Genomic DNA, 26,230 nt, shown 5'->3' with positions numbered 1-26,230 from the left:
GCATCTCCTCAATGACCATCACTTTCCAGGATGAATTTCTCATCACTGGCCAAGAGCTTGGGGTCATCAGCCTTCCCAGGAATTCAGGTTGGGAAGTGGGACTGGTGAAGGCATGCTCTAGGTCCTGAAGTTTATCGGTGACTCTCCACTGCTCTCTGGGAATGCTGGTGGGAGGTGGTCCAAATTTTCCAATCTATCCACTGCAAGCATTGGTGGTTTCCCAGTGGAGAAACGGATTTTTCTTTCTGGGAGTTCCCCTCTCGTTGGAGGGCTTTGCCTCTCTTTCATGACATCATTTCTCCAGCATATTCATTCCGGTTGCCCTGTCCCTCCTTGCCCTCAGTACACTGGCTTCTTCTTTTTCATTTTCTTCATTGTTTCTCCTCCCAGCTTGCTCTTCGCTCCCTAACCCCTCACCCTGAAGACCCCAGGACGTTCAGCTATTTGAAGAAACCAGAACCCTGAGCGGGGGATCCGTACTGTTAGCTGGGATGGGAGAGGTCGGGGGAAGGGAGAGTGGGATTTAGGGAGAAGAGAAGTGGCTGGCGCTGGGGAGAGAAAAAACTCGGTGAACACACCCAAGTCACCTCAGTAGGGTACAGAAAGTGGCAAACACTGCCCTCGAATTAAACGCGTATCATTTTGTGTGTGGGATCAGTAACACGACGCATGTAGCCTCATGGGTATAGAACCTTCCAGCTGAAACTACCCAGATCCCCGGCACCCTGTTTTCTCCTGCTTTGGAGCGAGGCACGGAGGGAGTGGGCTCCTGAGTTCCATGCAGGCATTTTAGGGGCGAAGTAGTCAGAGGGTGCGCGCTGCGCGCGCTGCGGGCTTAAAAAGCTTTGGGCGGGGTGGAGGATGTGCAGACAGAGGTGAGAAGCTAGGCTAGGAAAGGGGTCCCCCCAGGCCTGGAGTGCGGACAGGAAAGCACTGCGAAGACCTGAGCGAGGGAGCCTGCATGCAGTAACCGGGCTTCGGTGTGTGTGTGTGTGAATAGAAACAGCACCTTCTCCACAGGTTCAACCCCGGTGCCCGGTCTACCAGTTCCGTACACTCTCTTTGCGGGAGTTCCCAACCCCGGGCCGGAGCAGGGGGGTGGGGTCCTTGGTTCTCTCGGGAAATGTCCTCCCAGCCCCGCGCGGGGCGGAGGGAGAGTCGGACATTTTCCTTGGCCTCTTTCCCGGCAGCCGGCGTGGCCACCTAGCAGGGCCGCTTTTAGGGATACGGGACTCGGGCGGAGCAAAAGGAGACTTTCAGGCCCGACCTTCACCCCCCTGCCCGGGCTCACGAGCGAGTTCCAGCTCTTGGCCACCTCCTGCCCGCACGTGAGTCCAAACACCCCGAACAAGCGATCCCAGCAGGGAAACCCCGGGAAGCTGCGCGCGACCAGGAGGTGACTCTGCGGGGACCTCGTTCCCAACCCCCGCGTCCCCCGCGCCCGAGGGGGGCAGGGGCGGAGCGCAGGCGGCGAGCGCGAGGCGGGCCCGGGGGCGGCCGGGAACCGCGGAGCCGCCCCGGGGGAGGGACTGACTGCTAGCTGTCCTCGGGAGAGGAGGGCGAGCGGCGGAGCAGGCTGGGCCCCGCGCGCGCGGGGAGGAAGGAGCCCCCGCTGCCGCGGCCGTCGCGGCAGCCGCGTGCTTAGCTTGTCCCCGCCCAGGGAGCCGGAGCCTCTCAACTAACTCCGCCCGCCGCGCTCGGTGCTTCGCCGCCGGCAGGCTCCGGCTTCCGTCCCGGACTGTGCCCGCAGCCGCGCAGGTTGGTGCCGCCGCCACCGCCGCCAGTGCGGCTGGGCGGACAGGGCAAAGCTGGGGGTGGGAGCGCGGAGGGGGCTCGGGAAGTTGGGAAGATGCTGGGCGGGGGAGGGGATACTGCTACCTCAGCTCCCTCGGCTTCCCAGCGCCCGAGGCGGTTGTTGATTTCCTCCCGGGCTGCGAGTCCCGGGGAATCCGGCGCCTCGGCCGGGAGGGTCTCCGGCACTGAGCCTTCCTCGCCCTCCCCTACTCTCTCTCTGACCACCCCGCACCACCACCACGACCTCGGCCGCTTCGTGAGGGCTCACCCCCTCCTGTCTCTCTCACCTTCGCACTTCTTGCGCCCTCACCCTATCGGTACATTTGTTCATTCGCTCTTTCTGCCCCCAACTTGGGGAACTCTCGGTAGCGGTGAGAAAGCCTCCCTGGTTCCCAGCTTGCCCCTGAGGACTAGTTTGGGGGGGGGGGCGGAAGCTGGGGCCGCCGCACAGGGAGAGGGGCTGGAGCTGGGGAGCGACCTGGGGTGTTCGAGTATCGGCGGGAAAGCAGTGGAAATGCCCTCTCTTCTCTCCGGTCCTTGCCCAGCTCTGCTCTCCTTCCTGCCGTTTTGCCAGCCAGACTGTGTAATACGCCCTCGAAGGGTGATCTCAGAGGCGGGATGGAGAATATCCACCACTTGGAGTTAAATCGGAATTTAAGTCTGGTTTCAGTCACCTTGCTACTTGTGTGGCCTTGGGACCCGACCCTTTGGACACTATATTCGCGTCTGCAAAAGGTGCGTCCGCTCTGCCCACTGCTGAGGGTCGTTGTGAAGATCCAGTGGGATGACTTAGGGGTGTTATTCGACTTTGAGCCACGTCTCCCGTCTCGGGAAGCTGCCTGATGGCAGGTCCTGTGTTCTAGCCGGCTGAGTTCAGGTTCTTCGGCTGAGATATAATTATGTCTCTAGGTGATTTGGCTTGTAGCTTTGTTGGGATAAAAGGCTCGTGTTTCCGGATCTGGTCATTAGTGTTCAGAGCTGAAGTCGTTTCTTCCCCATCGAGCCCAAAGTATCAAGCAAGCTATGGATCTTACGTATTTCTGTGGTCATAGGAATTCAAATAGTAAAAGATCGTTATTGGCCCCGTTCTTTGGGCAAATAACAATTGTGTGTGCTTCTGATGTTTGCCAATCTTTATGATCTCTTTTCCATCTTAACTGAAATTTAAATTTGCTTCTAATTTTAACAATTCAGGAAATAGACCTTCATTATAGTAAGTTCAGACATTTAGCTCGGAAAAGCGATATGTGCCCTATCGTTTGCAAATTTTCAGCTTAAAATCACGGCACACGAAGCATTGTTAGCACCATTCTAATTACTGTATGAAAGAAAGCAAGTAAATGGCCTAAGCAGGTCAGCTTTAGACTTGGTATTAAATGGTTCCTGATTTAATAGACATTTCATAAGTTCCTGAATTGTACAATATATTGTGCTATGTGCTTTCAAAGATAAATAGACTATATTCCTTGTCCTAAAGAGGCTTCCAATCTAAATTAGAGAATAATATTTTTATTTCATATTTTTATATGGACGTCAAATATATTCTAATGACTACACATGGCAAGTAGAATGATGTCAAGAATACATTACTAAAGGCCCACGAAGATCATTATTTAGTGAATCTACCTAATAGATTGGAATAAAAAGTTTAGCTAAGCAAGTGTTTTTTAAAATGAAATTCCAAATGCTACTTCATCAAATGGGAGGCATTCTTAGTAATAAAATAGTCTTTTTAGGATGTAAACTCAGAAGAGCATCCATACATGTATGATTTGGTAATCAAATGTTATAAACTATAGAAATTTCAATTCTAATTCAGCTTTCTTCAGTGAAGAAGTCAATTTATGGTGCCCATATACACTTTTTTCTCAACTCTTTGAGAAAGGAAATTATATTGTAATGCCTAGAAAAAAGTACAGAGATTGAATGTAATATTTTTAATAAGTTGAAACTTGAACACCTCAAGCCTGATAGGCCCGATTGACTCTGGAAATTTGACTGAAACAGTTACAAGATTCTTAGAGTATTTTTTTTTTTTTTAAACCATTTAAAGAATTTTGGCTTGGCACAAAGGATGGGCAAGAATTCCATCTGGAAAAGACTGACCAGACTAGGTTGTATTTGGTGCAACATCAATGACATCTCTTACTCTTTTCCTGCTCCTAGGAAGAATGTATCCATCTGCTGGATATATGTAGAATTTCTTAGGCTTTGCATACCCTGTCCTGGGCTCTGAGAGCTTTGAGTCAACTTAGTCAGTGAGGCAAGCCAGGTTGAGGGGCATCCTGTGGGAAATGAAGTTAACTTTACGCTTGACCTTTTTGCTTAGTACCTTTGTTTTTGTACATGTGAATTGAGATTAAAGATCTGTCACTGCCCTGGAAACTGTGTGGTTTGGTAAATAGTCATCAGTCTCAAGCCAGAAACCTTCTTATGTAAGGACTTTTTCACCCTTTTAATTCCTTTAACCAGTAAAAGCTAATTGTTAAAACTATATAAAAAATAGCTTTTAAAAAAGGCTCTGAATAAATTTGTTGGTGGTGTCATGTGCTCCCAAGTCTCCTGGGAGAAGTTTTGGTCCTCTTTATCTCCTACAATTTACTATACTTGTGTAGAGAATAAGACCTTCATTTTACCCAGGGTTGGACAGCTAGTTAGTGGCAGGAGTAGAACTATAATTCAGATTGCCTGAATAACTACTCAAGTAGTTATTCTAGTTTCTTGGGGGCAGGGGATGACATTTCAAGGGTCCAATTTTTAAAAATAAAAAAAAAATTAGAAAAAACTATACATCACCCCCCCCCCCAATATTTTGAATTAGCCATTCCTCAGCTAATGTTTGTTTAATTTATTGAATCAACAGTGTTTATTGAACTTCTATGTGTTGGACCTTTTCCTAGGCACTGGCATACAAAATAGTCATAGTCACTCTCTTATGACCTTATGACCTTAAAAGTCTGGGAAGGGATCCAGACTTAAACAGAAAATTATAAGCTCATGTCATTCATGCCATGATAGAGGTATTGCAGAGAACTACAGAAGATGGGATGGTGGGGGGCCTTGGTTGGTGGGTGTGCTACAGTGCATCACCTCATTGTAACTGGGGTTGGTGGTGGTCAGGGAAAACTTCCCATGAATACAACAAGACCTGAAGAATGAGTGATAGTTAGCAGCTGCAGAAGTTGGGGATATTGAGGAATGTTCCAGACCAAGGGGAACAGAGCATGATGCATTATAATGGAAATCAGGTAGGTAATACAAAAGAATAAACAAATGAGAGTAGGAATGAGGGGTATGGAACATTGAGAACCCAGGCTTTGTTTAAAGGGAACAGTGATACTCAGTTCCAGCCAAGTGTTGTCAGGTTGGGATGCAGGCCATGCCCTGGTTTTTTAAGAAAAGCTTACTCTCTAGTGTAAGAGATTTGGGTATTCTAAACTCTGGGCTCCCCTTCTGTAATGCAGATCATTAAGCCTATAGGTATCCCTTACCCTGTTTGCATCATACTGTGAGAGCTGGGCTTCAAAGAGCTGATAGAACTATGTTAATACTCCTGCTACTGCTAGTTCTATGAGTAGTGTAGCCCTTTGTCCATACTTAGATAACTCATGTCTTCTCCCAGCATCCATGAAACTGTGGCATGCTTATTTGTTAGCTTGCAAGTAGGGCAAAATCTGAGATCCTTTACAATTCTTTAAAGCCACTAGCTACATTGTTTACATTTTAATTTTAATTAATTAAAATAAAAAATGCTAATTCCTCAGTCACACTAGCCACATTTTAAGTGTTTAATAGCCATATATGGGTAGTGGCTACTGTTGTGGGAAGAGCAGATGCAGAACATTTGCATCATTGCAGAAAGTTCTATCAGGTGTTGCTTCAGATTTTTTTTGTGTGTGCTTGGGTGAGTAGAGGCAAGAAGTTGTTTATTTTGACAGCATAAAAATGATACTTGTTTTTATGTGAGGTTCATGGAGTTCCTTTATACAAAGGGAATATTTCAGTTTGGATAATCAATACAGTATTTAGTTCAGGCGTCTTGGGAAAATAAAAGAAAATTATCTGCAGTGTCAGTTTGGAGACTGGACAGACTAGGGCCGTGTGGCAATAGAAATTCGCCGTATATGTGGCATTTCTCAATATCACGTGGAGATTAGGATCTATGCCCAAAGGAGCTTGAACTTCTGAACGCTGTCTTCAGCTTCATCTACCAGCCATGCTTAACGCGGAAGGACAAGAGCTGCACACTTGCCGGGAGGTTCTGGAGCTGAGCCAGTCCACCAGCACCCAGGCAGCCCTGCTGAACCTGGCTGTGCCGCTTGAGCTCACATAGAGGGTTAGAGGACAGGAACAAGATTTCCCAACGGTTCAGGGAATTTAAGAGGAACAGCTTTGAGGAAAGAGGGAGCTAGACTCAAAAAGGAAAAAAAAAAAAAAAAAGTAGTACTTTACAGTGCAACTTTAAGTGACACAGTGGGGGGAATACCAGGAGACAATAAAAACAGCAGATGCCCTCCGCTATCAGAGGGGAAAGTTCATTTTGAGGAGGTCATGGACCACAACTACTGGGACGTGAAAGTGCCTACAGCAGCTGCAGCCACAAAGGACAGTGTTTTTTACCTGCACTGAGTGTGCAGTTGACTGCCAGCCACGTAGGAACAACGTGAGCAAAACAAGGGATGGTGGTAGAAATCTTAAAATGTGAAGGCGAGGGCCCTTATGGAAGAACCGTATCACCACCTGCTATTTCCCTGGATCAAAATGCCCTGTGAAACATTTCCGATATGGGGAATTTCATCTACCTATGCCAGAAGAAATGCGCTTTAAAATAGTACCTATTCCGGGGCGCCTGGGTGGCTCAGTCGGTTGAGCGGCTGCCTTCGGCTCAGGTCATGATCCCAGAGTCCTGGGATCGAGTCCCGCATCGGGCTCCCTGCTCTGCGGGGAGCCTGCTTCTCCCTCTCTCTCTGCCTACTTGTGTTCTCTATCTCTCTGTCAAATAAATAAATAAAATTAAAAAAATAAATAAATAAAATAGTACCTATTCGTAGTGTAATATAATTGTACTTATATGAAGACCAATGCAAATTTTTAAAAACTTGAGTTTTAGAATTTTTTTTTTTAAAGATTTTATTTATTTATTTGACAGAGAGAGACAGCGAGAGAGGGAACACAAGCAGGGGGAGTGGCAGAGGGAGAAGCAGGCTCCCCGCGGAGCAGGGAACCCGACTCGGGGCTCGATCCCAGAACTCTGGGACCATGACCTGAGCCGAAGGCAGACGCTTAACGACTGAGCCACCCAGGCGCCCCGAGTTTTAGAATGTTTTAAAAATTGAATTTATTATTTGCAAGTGCTTACGTACCTAACCCAAGAATGTGCTATTAGAACTCTTTCAAAAAAACTTTATGAAGAGACATGTTAATTTTGAAGTAGCATGATGATTGGATGATTGTTTGCATTGAACTGGAGAGCCTCTGTACTGTTTAAAGAAAATTTGTGTAGGCTAGACATATGTCTCTTGTTTACGCTACTAAATGCATTGACAAACCCTTATTTTCACAGACACTCTTCAAATTTTATAAAGTGAACTTTGGGAGAGCCAGGTCATTTGCTATTAGGTTTTGTACCAAAGTAGAGTCCCTTGCATAAATTTCCCACTCGGTGAGATTTTACTCAATTTGGTGTTTCAGTGTTACTTTGCTAAATGTCTTTTTTTTTTTTAATTGTGAATTTTGAAATCTTAATTCTGTAGGGATGGAAAAGGTTGGTTATCCTCCTTGCATTCTCCCTGCCCCTCCCCGCCTATATTTGTTACTGTCAGTTTAGTTAGCATGCTTTCATTTTCCCCTTTCTGTTTTGTTTGCCACAGTTCTTACCCACGCTTCAGGCTTGCATTTCCTTGTGCCTCCATTCTCTTCATATAAACGGCATGAAATTGGAAATAATCATTGTCTGTTGTATTTCTGAAGATCAGAATTCTCACCAGTTTCATGCTGTCCTTTCTCAGGCAGGGTGTGGTAAATCGTCTTTGGAAAATTGGCTCCAGTAAAACTCTGCAGTTGAAACTGTTGTGCCCGGCTCAGAAGCAAACCCAGGAGATTTGCTGTTTATAGCATGAGTCACTGATGGGTTCACATGAAAGGAGATGATACTAGGTTGCTTTTCATGCACGTCAGTGTTTACATCTTATTTTAAAAGAAGCCTGAAATAAAGAAATATAAACTAATAAGTTCTTCCTTTCCCTCAGAGAATTTAGAATTACATGGATTCTAGCTTTAGGTGATTAAAACAACAACAGTTGAGGGTTACAAATTCGGCCTTGTCCTTTAACCCTGGATTTCCTGTGGTGTTAAAAAATTTTTAGTGTGTACAGTTCCCGAAGTCATACATGAGTGACTTTAATCAGGAGCACAAGTGGGTTCTTTCTATTATATGCCATTTCCTCCATGGCCTTGCCTCACTTAGCTATTACTGTATGCCTAATCGACCACAGTAAAATGTCTTTAAAACATTTTCCAGGGGGCTAAGGACTTTTTGGAGAATTTTTATAAAAGAAAATGCCAAGAAGAAGGAAAGTTTAAATAGTTTCTTTGCAGAGGCAAATGTTTCCAGAGAGACTGATGAGTCAAGGAGTCCTTAATAGGATATGTAGATGTAACCTTTCACCTAGTTACCGTCATTACCTAAGTCATAACTATGTAGTTTTAGCAAATTGTTTGAACTGGTTCTTGTCTAGTTCCTTAATGAAATAGGCTGTCATGGTGCCATTCTCTCCTAGTCTGTAGCAGTGCTGTGTCAAAGTTTGCATTGCCCTAGGCTTCTCCTGGTTCCTTCTGTTTAAATGGCAGTTGATCATATTGTAGATTTTCACTAGTATCTTTGTCTTCAGCTCTTCTTCCGTATTTGCGGAAAGTTTTTATATGTGTATCTGATACTGGCTTCTAGCTCTTTGGTTCTTGACAAGGTGCCTTCTTTCACTCACTCAACAAATATTTATTCAGTGCCAGCCACGTACTGAGCACTATTCTTGACCCTAGAGATTCGACAGTGCGCAGATATTCGTGATCTGTGCTACCATAGAGCGAAGAGTCCAAGATGAAGACAATCATTAATTTTTAAAAACCCACAACAACTAATAATTGCATAATTACAAATAGAGGTAAATGCTCTGAATAGAGCAGCACAGTTTTGTGGGCTTGTGTAACAGGAACCCGAGGAAGTGACACTTGATTGATATCTGAAGCATGAGGTGGAGAATTTGAGAGAGGGTGGGGAGAAGAGTGGTCCAGACAGCAGAGGGAGAATGTTTTAAGTAGGGGCTAGTGACTCTATGAGATTTGTGTTTTGTTAAAATCATCTGCGGGGGAATGAATTGGAGGAGGACACAGGGTGGCAGTGGGGAGAAGTTGGGTGGCCACTGCATTAATCCAAGTAGCAACAACAGTGTCCCAGGCCTGTTGTGTATACTGGTAGTGACGTGGCAGGGAGGATGGATTACAAAAGTGTTTTAGAGGATATCATCAACTTTATTTGGGAATAAGCTTCTTTTATTCATTCAACAAATATTTAGTGAGTCCCTACCTTATGCCAAGATTTGTGCCGGCTCTGGGAATGCAACTGTGCATAAGACCTGCAAGATCCCTGTACTTGCAGAGTTTATGTATTAATGAGAGTAATGGCTAATCAGTAAGTAAAATAAATATAATTTTAGGTAATAATAAGTCTTATAAAGAAAAATGAAGCCATGTAAGGGAATGGAGAATGACTGGGGATTGTCTTCTTATACAGAGTGATCAAGAAAGACCTTTCTGAAGAGGTAGCATTTGAACAAAGACCCAAATGAAGTAGGAGAGCTAACTATGCAAAAATCCTCTACCAAGCGGAGGGAACAAGTACAAGGTCTCGAGGCTGGTGCAAGGACCCTCCCACCCTCAAAGAATACCAAGAAGGCCAGTTTGTCTAGAAATACAGGAGGGAGGGAAGAAAGGCAGCTGTCAAGGAGGTCGTGGTAGAAGCTGAAACTTGAAGCATCTAGATAGATTCATTATATTCTCTTTAGTCATGACCACTTTTTCAAAGCCATGCACTGTACCAATCACAGTCCCAGATTGCTTTGCCACTAAACTGTTGTTAAGAATGCTTCTGGGACAGCTGCCTTTATCACATCACACCCTGGCTAAAAGCCAGACAGTGGTAACTGCTTGTCCATCATGTCAATGATAATCCTTTGATTGGCTGAATGGAAGGGCCCCTTTCTCATTTTAGCCGCATTTTCCATTACAATGCTCTCTGGACTTCTCCATTTAGTCTCTTGAAGGGCTTTCTCCAGTGTTCGTAGGCCTTACACATAATTTATTGTTGTTCTTGGTGTTAACATCTACTCACCATGGCCCTTCTTTCCTCTTGTTAGTCTGTTTCCATCTCTTCCTTCAAGACCAGGTTCACAAGTTAGCAGTTACCTTTTCTACCAGTTTTTTTCCTGATCTACTCCATCTTTCCTGGATCACTGACCCCCTCAGCCACCTCAGTTTGTATGATACTATTTTTTCCTTTCTTCCTTGAGTCATTGGAAGAGGCACTACTTTAAAGTGCTACTGTTGTTCCAAGTTAAAATATTTATGATTATGTTCTTTCTTCCTAGAAAAGATTGGGCACCAATACGAGCTCTGCCATGTGCATATATGAGTTTGGCCAAAACGTTCAAAGGTTCAGGTTCCTTGTCAATTAAGATGAAGACAAGCCTCCCTAATTCATTCACAGTGTGGTTGTGAGGAGTAAATGAAGTAAGACACAGGAAATGTGTTTTAAACAAATGTGTCATTATTTTAAATATTTTAGATGGGCGTATTTCATTTTGTCATCTAAACTGCAAGTTTTTCACACCATTTCCCACTGTGGAATCTCCTATGCTACAAGAGTTGTGTGAGGCTTCTTGTGCTTCTAGCCACACAACCCAAGCTTGGGACAACTCAATTCAGTCCATTGCCTGTATAATAGTTTCCTGGGACTGCTGTAACAAAATACATAAACTGAGTGGCTTAGAACAACAGAAATACATTGTTTCATGGTTCTGGAGGCTCTGAGATCAGTGTGCTGGCAGGTTGATTCCCTCTGAGGGCCGTGAGGGAGCATCTGTCCCATTCCTCTCTCCTAGCGTCTGGTAGCCCCTGGCATTCCTTTGCTTGTGGATGGAATTCTCTTTGTGTCTTCACATCACCTATCCTCTATGTCACTGTGTCCAAGTTTCCCCTTTTTATAAGGGCACAATCATTGGATTACAGGACACCCTAATGTCCTAATCTTAACTTGATCACTTGCAAAGATCCTTTTTCGAAATAAAATGACATCCACAGGTACTAGAAGTTAAGACTTTAACATCTTTTTAGGGGATACAGTTCAATTCATACCAGCGTGATTCAATACACATTAAGAAATGGCAATCACAAACATCATGATTTAGGTGTGTATTACTAGAATGATTCATAGAGGACGTGGGTTAGATCTGTAAGAGCTAATCTCTATGACATAGGGCAAAATCAATGAAATACCTGGTCAAAGTTACATGTGAAATTCTGAATGTACATATATACTTACTTTAGAATTCTGCAAGGCCTGTTAATTTCCAATTAGTATAAATTAGAACAGAGAGGTCCAGACGAAAGAAGGAACAAAAGAACCCAGGCACTTTTCTTTTTAATAGTACATTCTTTTTCTTTTAATTGTACATTCAGATATTTTACCGATGTGATGGAAAAAGTATATAATCCTTGTACTTATTCATATAATCTTTATGTAGACTCTTTTTGTGTGTGAAAAGTTTTATCGTTTCAATTGTTTTTTTTTTTTTTTTTTTTTTTTTAAAGATTTATTTATTTATTTATTTGACAGAGAGACAGCGAGAGAGGGAACACAGCAGGGGGAGTGGGAGAGGGAGAAGCAGGCTTCCCGCCGAGGAGGGAGCCCGATGCAGGGCTCCATCCCAGGACCCTGGGATCATGACCTAAGCCGAAGGCAGACACTTAACGACTGAGCCACCCAGGCGCCCCATCGTTTCAATTGTTTTTTTTGACCCAGCATGCTTCCTTTGACTTTCTGGAAGACTACATGTGGTTCTGTGACACAGACTAACCACTCTCTGCTAATTGCCCAGAAGGGTCTGTGTTTTTTATCTTATTAGATGCCTCAGCCCTGGCTGATTAAAAACTCACTCTTCTCTTCGACTTAAAAATCTCATATATTTGTTTTTCTCACCAGTTTCTTTTCTGGTTTGCTTTTATTTACTTATTTATTTTTTGATAGTACAAGAAGAGTTTGATACATGTCTACCTGTTGATGTTGGAGAACACCTAAGTGGTACTCTTTTAGAGTTTTATCAGATTTGGCATTAAGATGTTCCATTTTATGCATTAATCTTCATGGCCTTTTCTGGTGTTCAGGACAGCCTTTGTTTTAGGGACATTGAGGGAACATACCTGAAACTGTGGTGGTATTTTCCTGTGTACCTGGTTAACCAATTTAAAAGCCTAACCATTTTTTATTTTCTAATAGTCTAGCATGTAGATCACATCCAAGAAGACTGTTGTAGGAAGCCATTCAGATTTAGTGAATAGAAATTGAATACTTGACCTTTACCTACAAAAGTGGCTGTTTTTCAGTACACCAGAAGAGTTTTCTTCACAAAGCTCTTACATCCCAAATAATTATGTGATAGAGAAACTCGGTTTTAATTGTTGCATTTTAATTAACTTGTTTCACTATTATTGCTGCATTGAGATTTTCACTAAAGGAAAAACAGACATCGGTTATTTCTTATAGTTTTTGTAAAACTTTTTTAAAGGAAAAGGCAAACAATGAATTTCAGATTTCACTGTTATTGTAGAAATAAATTTCCTCCGGGTATCCAATCAAGTAGATGTTACCAGGAGAAAAAAAATGTTTGTCTTAATCTTCAAAATGTAATAGAATACCTTCTTTCTAAAGCTAGAAAAGATTGAAAAATCGTATGAGAAGGATAAAATAATTGCAGAAGATTAAATTTATTGCTACCTTAATCTTCATCATCTGGAAATTTTGATTTTTCCTTGTTCATAAGTAAAGTTTTTGACATATATTTTCCTTCCTAAACATAAATACTAGAAGGTCAAAACAGTGACTAAAGTGATAACATCAACCAAAAATGTGTTGAAGAGAGAACATGTTGGATAGAAAATTTCATGGGTTGAGGAGTGGGGCAGGTAGGGCAGGACATTTTAAAGAAGTGTATTTGTTTCTGGAGTTAGGAAACACCTTGTTTCTGGTCATTTTATTTTGTTTTTAAAAATTTTTTTGCTAGGGGCGCCTGGGTGGCTCAGTCAGTTAAGTGTCTGCCTTTAGCTCAGGTCATGATCCCGGAGTTCCGGGATCGAGCCCCGCATTGGGGTCCTTGTTCAGTGGAGAGCCTGCTTCTCCCTCTGTCCCTCACCCTGCTCATGCTGTCTTGCTCTCTCTCTTGCTCTCTCAAATAAATAAATAAAATCTTAAAAAAAATTTTTTTTGCTACTTTTGTTTTTGCAATTTTCCATTGTCATTTCAATTTAAAAATATTTATATGTATATTCCTTCTCTTTAAAGTATGAGCTTTAAGCCATATCTGGGACCATCTGGTGTTTCATGTAATCTCAGCATCCAGTAGAGATATTTGACCCAAGGGGTGCTTAGTCACCAGGTTGTAGGGCCATCATTCCAGAGCATCCTCAACTTCACTGATACCCGTTGTCTCATTTAATGAATTCTCTACATTAGAAAACAACAGTTTTTTGTTTGTTTGTTTTGAGATGGTTAAGAGGATGGACTTGAGAGTCACAATGCCTTATGTTCAGACCCCAGGTCTGACATTTCCCAGGCGTGTGACTTCAGACAAATGACTTCTCTATGCCTCAGTTTCCTAATTTCTGAAATGAAATAATAATAATAACAATAACAACAACAATGATTCTCAAGTAGCCCTTGTGATATTGATTGTGTGCCACATACTGTTCTAAACATGTCACATATTTTTAACACATTTAATTCTCACAGCAACCTTGCGAGATGGGATAGTTATTATCTCCAATAAGGATAATGAAGTACACAGAGGTCAAAGTGATTTGCCCCAGGTCACATAGATATTAAGTGGTGGGGCCAGTATTTGAATCCAGGGATCCTGGCTTGGGGGCCTGCGTCACTGTGGAACAAATGAGATGCTCCTGTTTGCACTTAGCATGGAGTCAGGCACACCATGAGTGCTGATCTGTTCTCACCGCTCCTGCTCTTGTTCCCACTACCACTGCTATCCATGGGCCCGCTCAGATTCATACCTGACTACATTCATACCTGACTACATTCACACCTGACTGCATTCACACCTGACTGCATTCATACCTGACTGCATTCATACCTGACTGCATTCATACCTGACTGCATTCATACCTGACTACATTAATAATCATTCTCCCAAACACTCGGTAGACTCAGAAAAATGGCTTTAATAGTGGCTCTCTCTGTTACTTTTATTTTTTCTTTTCTTGGTTGTTTTCAAGGCATTCATTCTCAAAAGAGTTTGTATTTGTTTTTAAACCTAATATTTTAGCATGTCCATATAATAAAAGCATTTTTTACAGTGGAACCATTTGAAGATTGAGGCTATACAGGAAAAAAAAAAAAGTCACAGTTTTGCTTAAGCTTTTGGGAGTTATAAACTCTTGATAGCCATTTTAGATTCTCTTCAAAGAAGTTAGGCCCTGTAGCCATTTAAAACCTTTATATTTCAGTATAATGTATACTTGATTGGGGGGGGGGAGTGAAGTAAAGATCTGAGGGTAGTTGGGAACTAAATCTCCTAATAATCTTTATTTTTTCCATTTCCAAAAATTATAATTCTGTTATAATCATTTAGGATGCCTTTTCTTTTATTTTCTTAAGTAATCTCTACCCCCAACGTGGGGCTCAGACTCACGATTCCAAGATCAAGAGTTGCATGCTCTCCCAACTGAGCCAGCCAGGTGCCCCAAGGATGCCTTTTAAAAATGAAAATAAAACCTGTGAATGAAATTGAAGATTTTTGTTTTTAGTGCTACATTCTAAGCAGGGGAAACATAGAAAATGGCAAGAAAGTAGTTTTAATTTTTTTAAAGTATAACCCTTTTGGGGGTTTAAGCTCATCAATTTTGTGATGTTAACCAAACCTTTTTTTATCTGTACAAAAAACTTGGTGGTGATGATGATTTTGGCTCCTTCCCACAAGCACTGTGTACTTAGGCCTAGTGGCTTAGTCTAGAGTTTTCAACTGCAGGAATACAAAGGGAGGAAAGACTGGGGGAGGGATCCTGGAGAGTCCCGAGAAGAAGAGGAAATTGATGTTTACACTGCTGTTGGCTAGAATTTTGAAGACTTTCAAAAATAAAGTTGCACTGTATGTCCCAAATTTTGTAGAAAGAAGACTAAAGCCAACTGGAAAATGCATTCTGGAAGGTTTATGACCTGAGTGGCTCGGAGGCCCCTTCAGAGGCCGTGGTTCACTTAGAAGGTCTGTGGCTGGGTTTCGAAGAAGAAATGTTTATGTGTTCTCATTCTGGTAAACTATGGACATAAGTATCAGAAAACCAGCTTCCTGGCATTAAACATTTTGGTCGGGTGTTGGCTCAGCCTTTTACCAGCTATGTGACCTTGGACAAATCACTGAACCTCTCAGTGCCTCAGCTTTATCATCTTTAAAACAGAGATATGCTGGTACCTATTACGTATAGTGTAGTGGTTGTAATTATTCGTTGAGGTGATGGTGTATATAAAATGTTAGGTGCATATAAAATGCATACAAAATGCCTGGCACATGGTTAACTGCTTAGTAAATACTAGCCATTATTATTATTATTATTTATTATTATTATGTTGTATCCCTTACCTAGTGTACCTCTCATGATTGCTTTCTATAACCTTGCAATGCAAACCATTATCCCTACTTTACAGAAGAGAAAATCGAAGCTCACCAAGGTGAAGAGTTTTGTTTTGAATGTGAAGTCACATGAAAATGGTCTTTCATTTGCCATCCTTTTCATCCTGATGGTTGTGGTCTGCTGCTGCCCATCAATACCAAGCTTGTGAGAGAGAGCAGAAGGGGACTGTGATTGTTTTTTCTCAAAATTATGTGCTAGGTGGTTTATGGAATTTACAAGATACAGCATTCTCAAACTTGTGAAATACAAAGGCCTCTTTCAAAGGAAAACATTCTTACTTCCAGCTTGACTTAATTATGTTTGTCATAATATTATGTGAATATACCCCAGCATGGAATAAATGTCTTAGGTTATAGCATTTATACAGTTATACAATAAAGCAAATTTACAAATTAAATGCCAACAAACTCCAAAACCAATAAAATTCAAGTGATGACATTAATTCATGTGACAGATGTGTTATTCTGCTGAAAGTAAACTGTCAATTTTGGGTTTATCCATACTCAAGATGGATTTTATATTTAATCTATGTCTGCCTTTTGATTTAATACTATTAATGTATCATAAACCTTTGAATATCTACAGTTTCATGTGTTCCAGCTCAAAAAACAATGTCTTTTTAAATGAATGTTTTATGATTTGGTAGTAATTTCAAGATGTTGTTTGACAGTTCAGATTCCTAGGATTTCAGGAATACCAGTTTTCATGGGTGTTACTTGACAAACTTGAAAAGCTGTTTTCTTCCCTTCAGAGTCAGTATTTAAGTGTAGCCTTCACCCTAGTCCTGGCGCTGAGGTTAGGCCTGGAGTCAGACTTCCTGGGTTCACATTGCTGCAGTGTTTTTTACATAAAACTTGAGGTGAATTTTACATTTCTTTGTGATAAACTAAAATTCCTGGGTCAGCTGCTATGAAGATACACATATTTTGCTTTTTATTGTACTTGACTGCCATTTACAGTGACAGCGTAGAAGAGAGCCCAGTTTCCCGTATCCCAAATCGGGAGACAACAGGCACTTTCTGTAAAGGGCCAGATGAGGTAAATGTCCTAGGCTCTGCAGGGCCACATGCAATCTCTGTTGCACCTTGCTTAACTCTGCTGTTATTTGTGGACACTGAAGTTAAACTTCATATGATTTTCACGTCACAAAATTTTCACGGTACATAATTTTTTCCCAACAATGGAAAAATGCAGAAAACATTCATTTCTAGCTTGCAGACCATGCAAAAATGGGCGGCAGGGCATCTGACTTGAGAGCCTAGTTTGTCCAGGCCTGCCCTAAATGACATTTGATAGAGTAAAAAGCTATCTCTCTTTTCCTTTTATTTTTGGAGGCTGTGGAGTGTGGTGATTAACACAGCAACTCTGAACTGAGACTGCTTGCCCTTGGAATATGACCTTTTGGTTGACTCAGTTTCCTCATCTGAAAAATAGGGGCATTTTTTTCTTTGTCCCTAGCTGCAGGAGATGAAATAGGAAACTAGACATATAACATGTAACAGGGTACATAGTCTGTAGCTTTTAGCTCTTGTTATTTCTCTAATTACTGCTGAGGTCATACAGGTTTTCATGTCCTTATTGGCCATTTTAGTATTTTATTTGTTCTTTTGTGACTTCTACAGTCATATTTATTATTTTTTATATTTTGATGAAATACTTTATATATTAAGGCTATCAACCCACTGTCAGATACTTAGTGAATTAATTTGTTTGTTTGTTTGCCTTCTGGCTTCGTAGTGGTGGGTTTTTAAAAAAAAACAAAGTGATCTTCAGTTTTATGTATTTCAGTTATTGAAGAAATTGTTTCAATTATTTCAGTTATTGACGATAAATTCAATATGTTTATCTTCTCCATTGTTTTATTTTTATAAAAATATTCTCACACTAAGGTCAGATAATATTTACCTATATTTTTATTCTGGTTGTCTTGTAATTTCACATCTTAACTATTTAATTCTGGAATTAAATTTTATGTATGTCATGATATAAGCATCTAAATGTATATTTTTATATAGGTTTTTACAAATTAGTTCCACATCATTAATTGAGTCGTTCTTTCCTTCCCACTCATTTCAAATGCCATTTTTATCAGACTCTAGTTAATTTGGTTGAATGGAATTGGGCCTGAAAAACATTTTTTTTTTTTTTTAAAGATTTTATTTATTTATTTGACAGAGAGAGACAGCGAGAGAGGGAACACAAGCAGGGGGAGCGGGAGAGGGAGAACAGGCTTCCTGCTGAGTAGGGAGCCCAATGTGGGGCTCGATCCCAGGACCCTGGGACCATGACCTGACCTGAGCCGAAGGCAGACGCTTAACGACTGAGCCACCCAGGCGCCCCCTGAAAAACATTTTTTAAGGGCATCTGGCTGGCTCAGTGGGTAGGGCGCGTAACTCTTGATATCAGGGTTGTGACTTTGAGCCCCATGTTGGGTGTAGAGATTACTTAAAAATAAAGTCTTTAAAAAAATTTGTTTTTAAACAAGGCTGTCAATATGACACTGTTCTCTGGTCTTCAGTATTAGTAATTTGGTACAATATGAAGCATTTTATATTACTTTAAGAATTTTTATCTACCTTTTAATTGTGGTAAAAAACACAACACAAAGTTTATCATCTTAACCATTTTTAAGTGTATAGTTCAGTAGTGTTAAGTATATTCACATATTGTGTAACAGATCTCCAGAACTTTTTCATCTTACGAAATAGAAGCTCTGTACCCATTAGAGAACAACTTTTCACTCTCTCCTCCTCTTGCTCTGGTGACCATCATTCTACTTTACGTTTCTATGATTTTGACACTTCAGATAACTCATATACATGGAATCACACTTTTTGTGTTGTCTTTTTGTGACTGACTTGTTTAACTTAGCATGGTATCCTGTCTTTAGAACTTCTTAAAGTTTTTTCCTTTTTTTTTTTTTTGTATCTTGCTAATTCTGGGTGAGATTGAAATGTTTTAAAATCTAGTCTCTGATCTGGTGGGATTATGGATGTCCTTTATGTCTTGTAGCTTTCAGATTTATCTTAAAGAGCATGCATACATTTTGTAGGAAAACATCACTGCAAGAATTCTGTTGGACATTCAGGCTGTTTCTGCTGATCTCTTAGTGGTAGGATCCCTCTTCTGCTCATTGATAGAGCAGTTGCTTACCAGGTCTTTTCTCTGTACCAAGCAGAGTACCAAATCTAATCATCCCCTGTTATCAAAATTTGGTTTGGTCTAATATATCACTTTTATCAAATACTTAATTATTACAGCTTATTGCTATGATTGGACACATAGTTATTCCAACTTGTGAAAAATAATTGTGATCTGCGAGAGCAGGAATTTTCAGCAGACTGGAATTAATAAGAAAAAGCAAAGCAATAATTAGGACAAAACATTTTTTAAGACGGGCAAAACACTTAAAAACCCATGAAGAGTTTTAAACCTATCCTTTTATGTGCCCAGTTTGCCATTATATGAAAAAAATCAGTGAACACATTAACTACATAGCTTTGAAAAATATACCATTTTTAAAAAATTAAAACATACAAATTCATTGTATAACATTAAGAAACTGAACACAAACTAAAAGTGAAAAAAATCAGCAAGAGTCAACTACTGTTAACATATAAGTAGCTATCCTTACAAATATGTGTGTTGATAGATATAGAATAGAATCATACTGTGCCTGTGGTTTTGTAACCTCTTATCTGTTTATCATTCTTTGTATTCTGATCTAACTTGTGGATCCATGTCTGTTGCCCCTTTTTCTTCCTCTCAAGTGATCTGGTAAAAATGACCTAAGTTTTCTTCTTGTTTTTTTTTTTCTTTTTCAATAATTTATTTTATTCTCTTCCCATCCACCACCTTTAGGGTTTTTGGTTTGGTTTGGTATGGTTAAAATTATTTAAATTTTTTGTCCAGATGTACAACATTATAATTCGATCTCTATGTATACTACAAAGTGATCACCACTAGAAGTCTAGTTACCATCCTTTCCATACAGGTATCCATTTCACCTGCCTCTTACCACCCCCGTCCCCTCTGGCACACATTTGTTCTCTGCGTCTATGACTTGGTTTATGTTTTCTTATGTTTGTTCATTCGTTTTGTTTTTAGAGATTCAACATATTAGTGAAATCACATGATATTTGTCTTTGTCTGATTTATTTCACTTTGCATGATACCTTCAAGGCCCATCCATGTTGTTGCAAATGGCAAGATTTCACTGTTTTTTATGACTGAGTGGTATTCCATTATATATATATACTACATCTTCTTTATCCATTTATCCATCTGTGGACTTTTAGGTTGTTTCCATTCTTGGCTATTGTAAATAATGCTGCAGTGACCATAGGGGTACGTATATCTTTTTGAATCAGCATTTCTGTGTTTTTTGGATAAATATCCAGAAGTGGAATAGCTGGATTGAATAGTGAATAACTACCATTAAATGGTAGTTCTATTATTAATTTTTTGAATAATCACCATACTGGTTTCCACAGTGGCTGTACCAATTTAGATTCCCACCAACCATGCATAAGGGTTCCCTTTTCTCCACATCTTCGCCAACACTTGTTATTTCTTGTCTTTTTTATAATAACCATTCTAACTGGTGTGAGGTGATGTCCATTGTGGTTTTGGTTTGCATTTCCATAATAATTAGTGATGCTGAATATCTTTTCATGTGTCTGTTGGCCATTTGTATGACTTCTTTGGAAAAATGTCTATTCAGATCTTCTGTGCATTTTAAAATCAGGTTGTTTTTTTGTTGTTGAGTTGTGTGAGTCCTTTATATGTTTTGGATATTAATCTCTTTGTTGGATATATGACTTGCAAACATCTCCCATTTAGTTGGTTACCGTTTCATGTTGATGATGGTTTCTTTTGGTGTGCCGAAACTTGTTTGCTGTAAGCCCATTTGTTTATTTTTGCTTTTGTTTCCCTTGCCTTTGGAGTCAGGTCTACATGAATATTACTAAGACTGATGTCGAGGAGCTTACCAGCACATTTTCTATATAGAGAAAACCCAAAGACTCCACCATATAGCTGTTAGAACTAATAAACGAATTCAGTAAAGTCGCAGGATACAAAATCAACATATAGAAATCTGTATTTCTATACAATAATAACAAATTATCAGAAAGAGAAATTAACACTTACAATTGATGCATTTACAATTACATCAAAAAGTAAAACACGTAGGAATAAATTTAACCAGGGAGGTGACAGACCTCTACTCTGAAAACTGTATGACACTGATGAAAGAACTTGAAGAAGACACAAATAAATGGAAAGGTATTTTGTGTTCATGGGTTGGAAGAATCAGTATTATTGAAATATCCATACTACGCAAAGCAATCTGCAGATTAAATGTAACCCTTATCAAAATTCCAAAGGCATTTTTCACAGAAGTAGAACAAATAATTCTAAAATTTGCATAGAACCACAGATTATCATAATGAGAAAGAAGAGCAAAACTAGAGGTACCATGCTCCCTGATTTCAGACTACACTATAGAGCTATAGTAGTCGAGACAGCGTGGTATTGGCATAAAAGCAGACATGTACGTCAGTGGAACAGAATCGAGAGCCTAGAAAGAAACTCACACATACGTGAACAGTTTATGACAAAGGAGCCAAGAACATGCGATCGAGAAAGGACAGTCCCTTCATAAATGGCATCAGGAAACTGTGCAGCTAGCTACATGCCGAAGAATGAAACTAAACCACTATCTCACATCCTGCACAAAAACTAACTTGAAATGGATTCGAGTTGAATATAAGACCTGAAACCATAAAATTCCCTTCAGTTTTTTAATCCACCTGGTTGAGTGAGAGAGAGTGTGGGTGTGTGTATGTGTGTGATGTATAATTGTAAGTTGATCCCTTCCCCAGTTTTCTTAAAGTAATTTAGAAAACAATCTATTTCTTCTCCATGGATTTGTGATTTTTCATTTATCATATGTGAATACGGAACATTACTTCCTAGGAAGTTTATAAGTTTATTCTTCTCCTTGAGAGGATGTATCTGTCTGTTCTTCTTTAAGTACCACATTGATCTTATTTTTTTAGCTTGGAGATAGGTTATAATGGCTGCTAAGTCATACTTTCTAGTCATCCTTTTTCTTCCGGTTAGCTTTGCTATCATTTATTATTCCCAGTCATTGATTCTTAACCAGTTTGTGCCTCAAAATTATCTGGGAAGCTTCGGCCAAATGCATGCAACCTTTGTAAGCTACTTTAGTAAGTCTGTGGTGGGATGCAGGCATGTGTACTGAGGAAACCCTGATGGATTCTGATATATGTCCATGTTTAAGAACCACTGGTCAGTAGCCTTAGCATTGTTCTACTCAGTTCTGCTCTACCTTGAGATTTTTAGCAGAATTGCATTAAATTTACCAATTAATTTTAGAAGAAATAACATTTTTATAGTATTTAGTCTTCTCATACTGGGTGACAATATTTATTTCCCATTGTTTTTATAACTGTATATATTGCTCTCAGAAAAATTCTGTGGTTTTTCTTTGTGTATCCCACACATTTTTCATTAGAGTTATTCCTACCTATTTAGGGTTGTTTTCTTTTGCTTTGTGAATGGGCATGGCTTCCCTTTTGCTCCCTCATATTTTCTTATTTGTTTTTGTGGGTATGCAGAAAAGTTTTTGTGGGGGAGAGGGAAGGAATGTTAAGTGGTAGGGCAGTGTTCTTTACAAAGTTCCTGGAAACTTATCTTAGTTGAAATGATCTTTTTCAAAACCACCATGTAGCAATAAAAACAGTAATATGAAAATGGAAAAAGTGAGGCAACATAAGAATTGACTTAAAATCTAGAGAGAAAGGGGATTTTTCTGTGAGTTGAAGACGGTTCAAGTGACTTTCTCATTGAAACCTGCCTTGACGACGCTATCTAAATTTGCAGACCTTCACCTGTAGTTCTTGATTCTTTGCCCTCCTCTTTTTTCCCCTTGTGTAGACTTGTTATTATCTAACGTATTATATAATTTACTTAAATGTTTTCCCCTTATTGTCTGTCCCCACCAGAACTGAGGCTTCACTGGGCTGGGATTTTTATAACAGTGCCTGGAACCTGGCAAGTGTTCCATAAATTTTAGTTGAATGAATAAAACTTTAGCTGGAGTAAAATCAAGTATTTAAGTGGGGGTTTCTGAAAATAGTGACCTAGTTGTCTGAGTAAGGGTGAGAAATCTGTTCTGCTAGAGAGTTTAAAAATTCGCCAAATGAGGCTTTTTCTTTGCGGAAGGAATCTGTAGGTAAAATGTGCATTAAGAAAGCAGCCTTTCAGCTAAGAGGTCAGTGATTTATATTTGAGTATGTGAGGAACAGGGGATGTTGCTGTTCATGCCCAGGGCCCTGTTTACTATGTGGAGGCCTTCTGTTTTCTTTCAGAAATGACAAATTGGCTTAGCTCCTCTTTTATTTCCCCTACAAAAGAGAGGGCATTGAAGTTACCTTTCTCCATTTTTAAAGATGAAACTAAAAATGAAAGAGGAATGTTGTTTTGCTAGATTAGAGATTAATATGGGATAGTTCTGTTTATTTCTTCTGTGGTGCTATAAATGAAAGGTCATCTGCCAAATTTCTGTCTGCCCTCGAGAGACCTGCAGTCCTTTCTTCTGTAGGAAGAACTGTGTTAATTGTGACTTAACACTTGAATAGCATCGTGCATCGTGCCATCGTGGGGTAAGCAGACTGGATATCTGCATTATATGTGTGTGTGTGTGTGTGTGTGTGTGTGTATGTCATCCCTCATGGTAATACAAAACGGCAATACAAATCAAGTAGTTTATAATAAATAATAAAGTAAAATTTCAGTATGTAAATGCTTAGTTACAAGTAGCGAGAAGATGTAAAGCATTCAGAAGCACCCCTTGGACTCCCCACTAGATAGAAAAAGTTCAAGGGAGAAAGCGCGCATCACAGAAAACTAAAAAGGAGACTTGGGAGGATTGTCTTTCAGCTTCTCAGCTCCCCACATGTTTTTTGTTTGTTTTTTAAGATTTGATTTGTCTTTCCCTTTAATACTTGCATATCACTCTTCTGCAGTCTCCTTGATTTTGCCCTCTGCTTGTGTTTATATGTTTATATTTGTTCTGTTTCCTCTTTTAGGGGGAACGCTGTCAATGACAGACAGTTTGTCTTCTAGTTTATAATTCCCTAGAGCATTCTGTACAGTGTTTTAAACAAGAAGCACTCAATTAATGTTTGCCTCACAAGTAAACAAGAGGGAAAATTAAGGTTTCAGGAAGGAGATTGTAATATTACCAAAAATCATATTAAGGAGACACTGTAATCAAAACAGGCATTTGGTCTCTCTGGCATTTAGAGTGAGATGAAAACTGGACTCCATATGAATGGGTAAAATGAGTTTAGGGACTGCTCAAATAGATTACTTGTTATTGTTTCCTTCCAAAGCCTGGTCTGTGGCATATTGTTTCCTGAGGAAATTTGAGACCTGTGGTGATTTAATCTTGCCAAATGATAAACCTCTGAAATGAGTCATTCTCATTTTCATTCACTTTGTTTTTACGTGGAAGATCGCACAACCAACCAAATGAAGGAAACTTTGCTTTCTGATGGGTCGGCACGAACAATTTTCACAGTTTGTCCTTGTCCTGGTTCCCATAGTAACATTTTATATGTGGATGCTGTACAGGTCAGGTTTATATTGTATATTTGGAGGGACAGTTTGTGTGAATTTGAATCAGGCAGTCCCTTCTACTCAGAGATCTTTTGATAGCATGGATGTAAGATCAGAATGACGTGTTGTGGACTTGCCATGAGGAGAATCTGGGCTCCTTTCGGGGCCTCCAACTTGACTTCCATAAAACGAAGGAGTCAAATGAGGTCATCTGTAAAGCAGAGATCCTCAAACCTGTAATATCCAATGCCTCTTTTTTATAAATATGTTTTATAGTACCCTCTTTAGTACCATGAAATGAAATTCGTATGTAATATAACCTGCCTGCACGCATAGTTAAAAAATATATAATATATATATATATATATATATATATATATATATACACACACACATATATATAAAATCCCTAACTAATATAAAATGACAATGCAAATGAAGTAATTTATAATGAAATAATATACATTTTAGTATGTAAATGCTTAGTTTCAGTTACACAGGAAGAAATATGAAGTATTCAGAAGCTGTGCCTAGATGTAGAATCACAGGGTATGTGGCAGATGTACACAAAGATTGATGTTTTTGTTGTATTGGCCACTCAGATACTATGAAGGGCGTTGTTGGTGATGTTATTTTTCCAAAATGATGAGCAACTCTTGGCAGAGTTCCAAATCAAACAAAATGCTGTCTTCTCTTGATTTATGTCGTTTCATTTCTAAACACGGAAGTTTTTAAGCCATACAAAAAATTTTGTGTGTTTGTATGTAAAACGGAATTAGGTTCTGGGCTCAGATAATCATAAACAAGTTTATCACCATTGTGGTTCATGGGACGTTTGAAAGCTGAGTAGGAAGGATATGGTACAGTACTTCATTAAGAAGGAATGTCTTGCGCATTGCATGATGTATTTCTGGACCCCGCCTACTAATGCCAGTAGCCCCCTTCTCACCCCAACCCTGATGACAGGCTATCTGCATCGCCCTCTAGGGGGCACTACTGCCCCCGTGGAAAACCATTCTTGAGGACAGGGTTTCTTAACCTCCGCACTTTTAACATTTGGGTGAGGTCATTAATTCTTTGTTGTGTGGGGCTGTCCTTGTATCAGAGGATGTTCAGCAGCATCCCTGGCTTCTTCCCACTTGATGCCAGTGCACTCCCCTAGTTGTGATAACCAAAAATGACTTCTGACATTGCCAAATGTCTCGTGGGGGGTAAAATTGCCCCAGGTTGAGAAGCACTACTCTAAAATCTGCCATTAGAATAACATAATATTTGTTAATATGGATAAATTGCATACCACACTAATAGGTATTATTAATTTTTCTGTCAGAGTCAGGTAGTAATGGAGGCTTTTACCAATTACTCATTCTTGTTTTTCGGGTCACTTAACAGTGGGATTATTTTATTGCCTGGCTTTGGAGGGGTGGGAAGTATGAACAGTATAGGATGATAAATTTCATAGTATGAGAGAATGAGAATTTCAAGAAAAGCTACCCTAAAAAGGCCCTTTGATAAGTAGGAGTTCATGGAATTCCTTTCTGACAAGTTTGACATTGATGTTAAAGGTTATAAAAGTAGAATTTTAGTTCTGCAAGAAACATTCGAAATTGTATGAGTACCTACTCATTTTACAGATGAGAAAAGGACTAAAAGCTAAAGTGCAGTCACAGTTTAAGTTGAACCAGGACTTTAATAAATCTCTTGGGTGTCTGCCCGCTGCTCTTTGTACATTACAATGTCTCTCAACCAGGCGATATTTGTAAAATCGTTTTAGCTTTTTGCAAGGTCTGATTCTTGATAGGAAATAAAAGATAAA

General features: G+C 40.0%; 1 protein-coding gene across 12 annotated transcripts in view; it reads left to right on the top strand.

The window, feature by feature from the left end:
• Nucleotides 1-1,547: 1,547 nt before the first annotated feature.
• PAM (peptidylglycine alpha-amidating monooxygenase) overlaps nucleotides 1,548-26,230 on the top strand; it is a 281,181-nt gene continuing 256,498 nt past the window's right edge. For 6 of the 12 annotated variants that reach the window (XM_032403931.1, XM_032403930.1, XM_032403925.1 and 3 more), the window contains exon 1: nucleotides 1,550-1,758. The gene's annotated coding sequence lies outside the window, so the exon portion shown is untranslated. Of the gene's footprint in view, nucleotides 1,759-26,230 lie in introns of all 12 variants that reach the window. The other 6 variants (XM_032403929.1, XM_032403928.1, XM_032403927.1 and 3 more) reach the window with 2 other exon arrangements.

The sequence above is a fragment of the Phoca vitulina genome, unplaced genomic scaffold (assembly GCF_004348235.1).
Source record: "Phoca vitulina isolate PV1807 unplaced genomic scaffold, GSC_HSeal_1.0 scaffold6, whole genome shotgun sequence".
Taxonomy (NCBI): Eukaryota; Metazoa; Chordata; class Mammalia; order Carnivora; family Phocidae; genus Phoca; species Phoca vitulina.
This window is presented reverse-complemented; position numbering and strand designations above follow the sequence as displayed.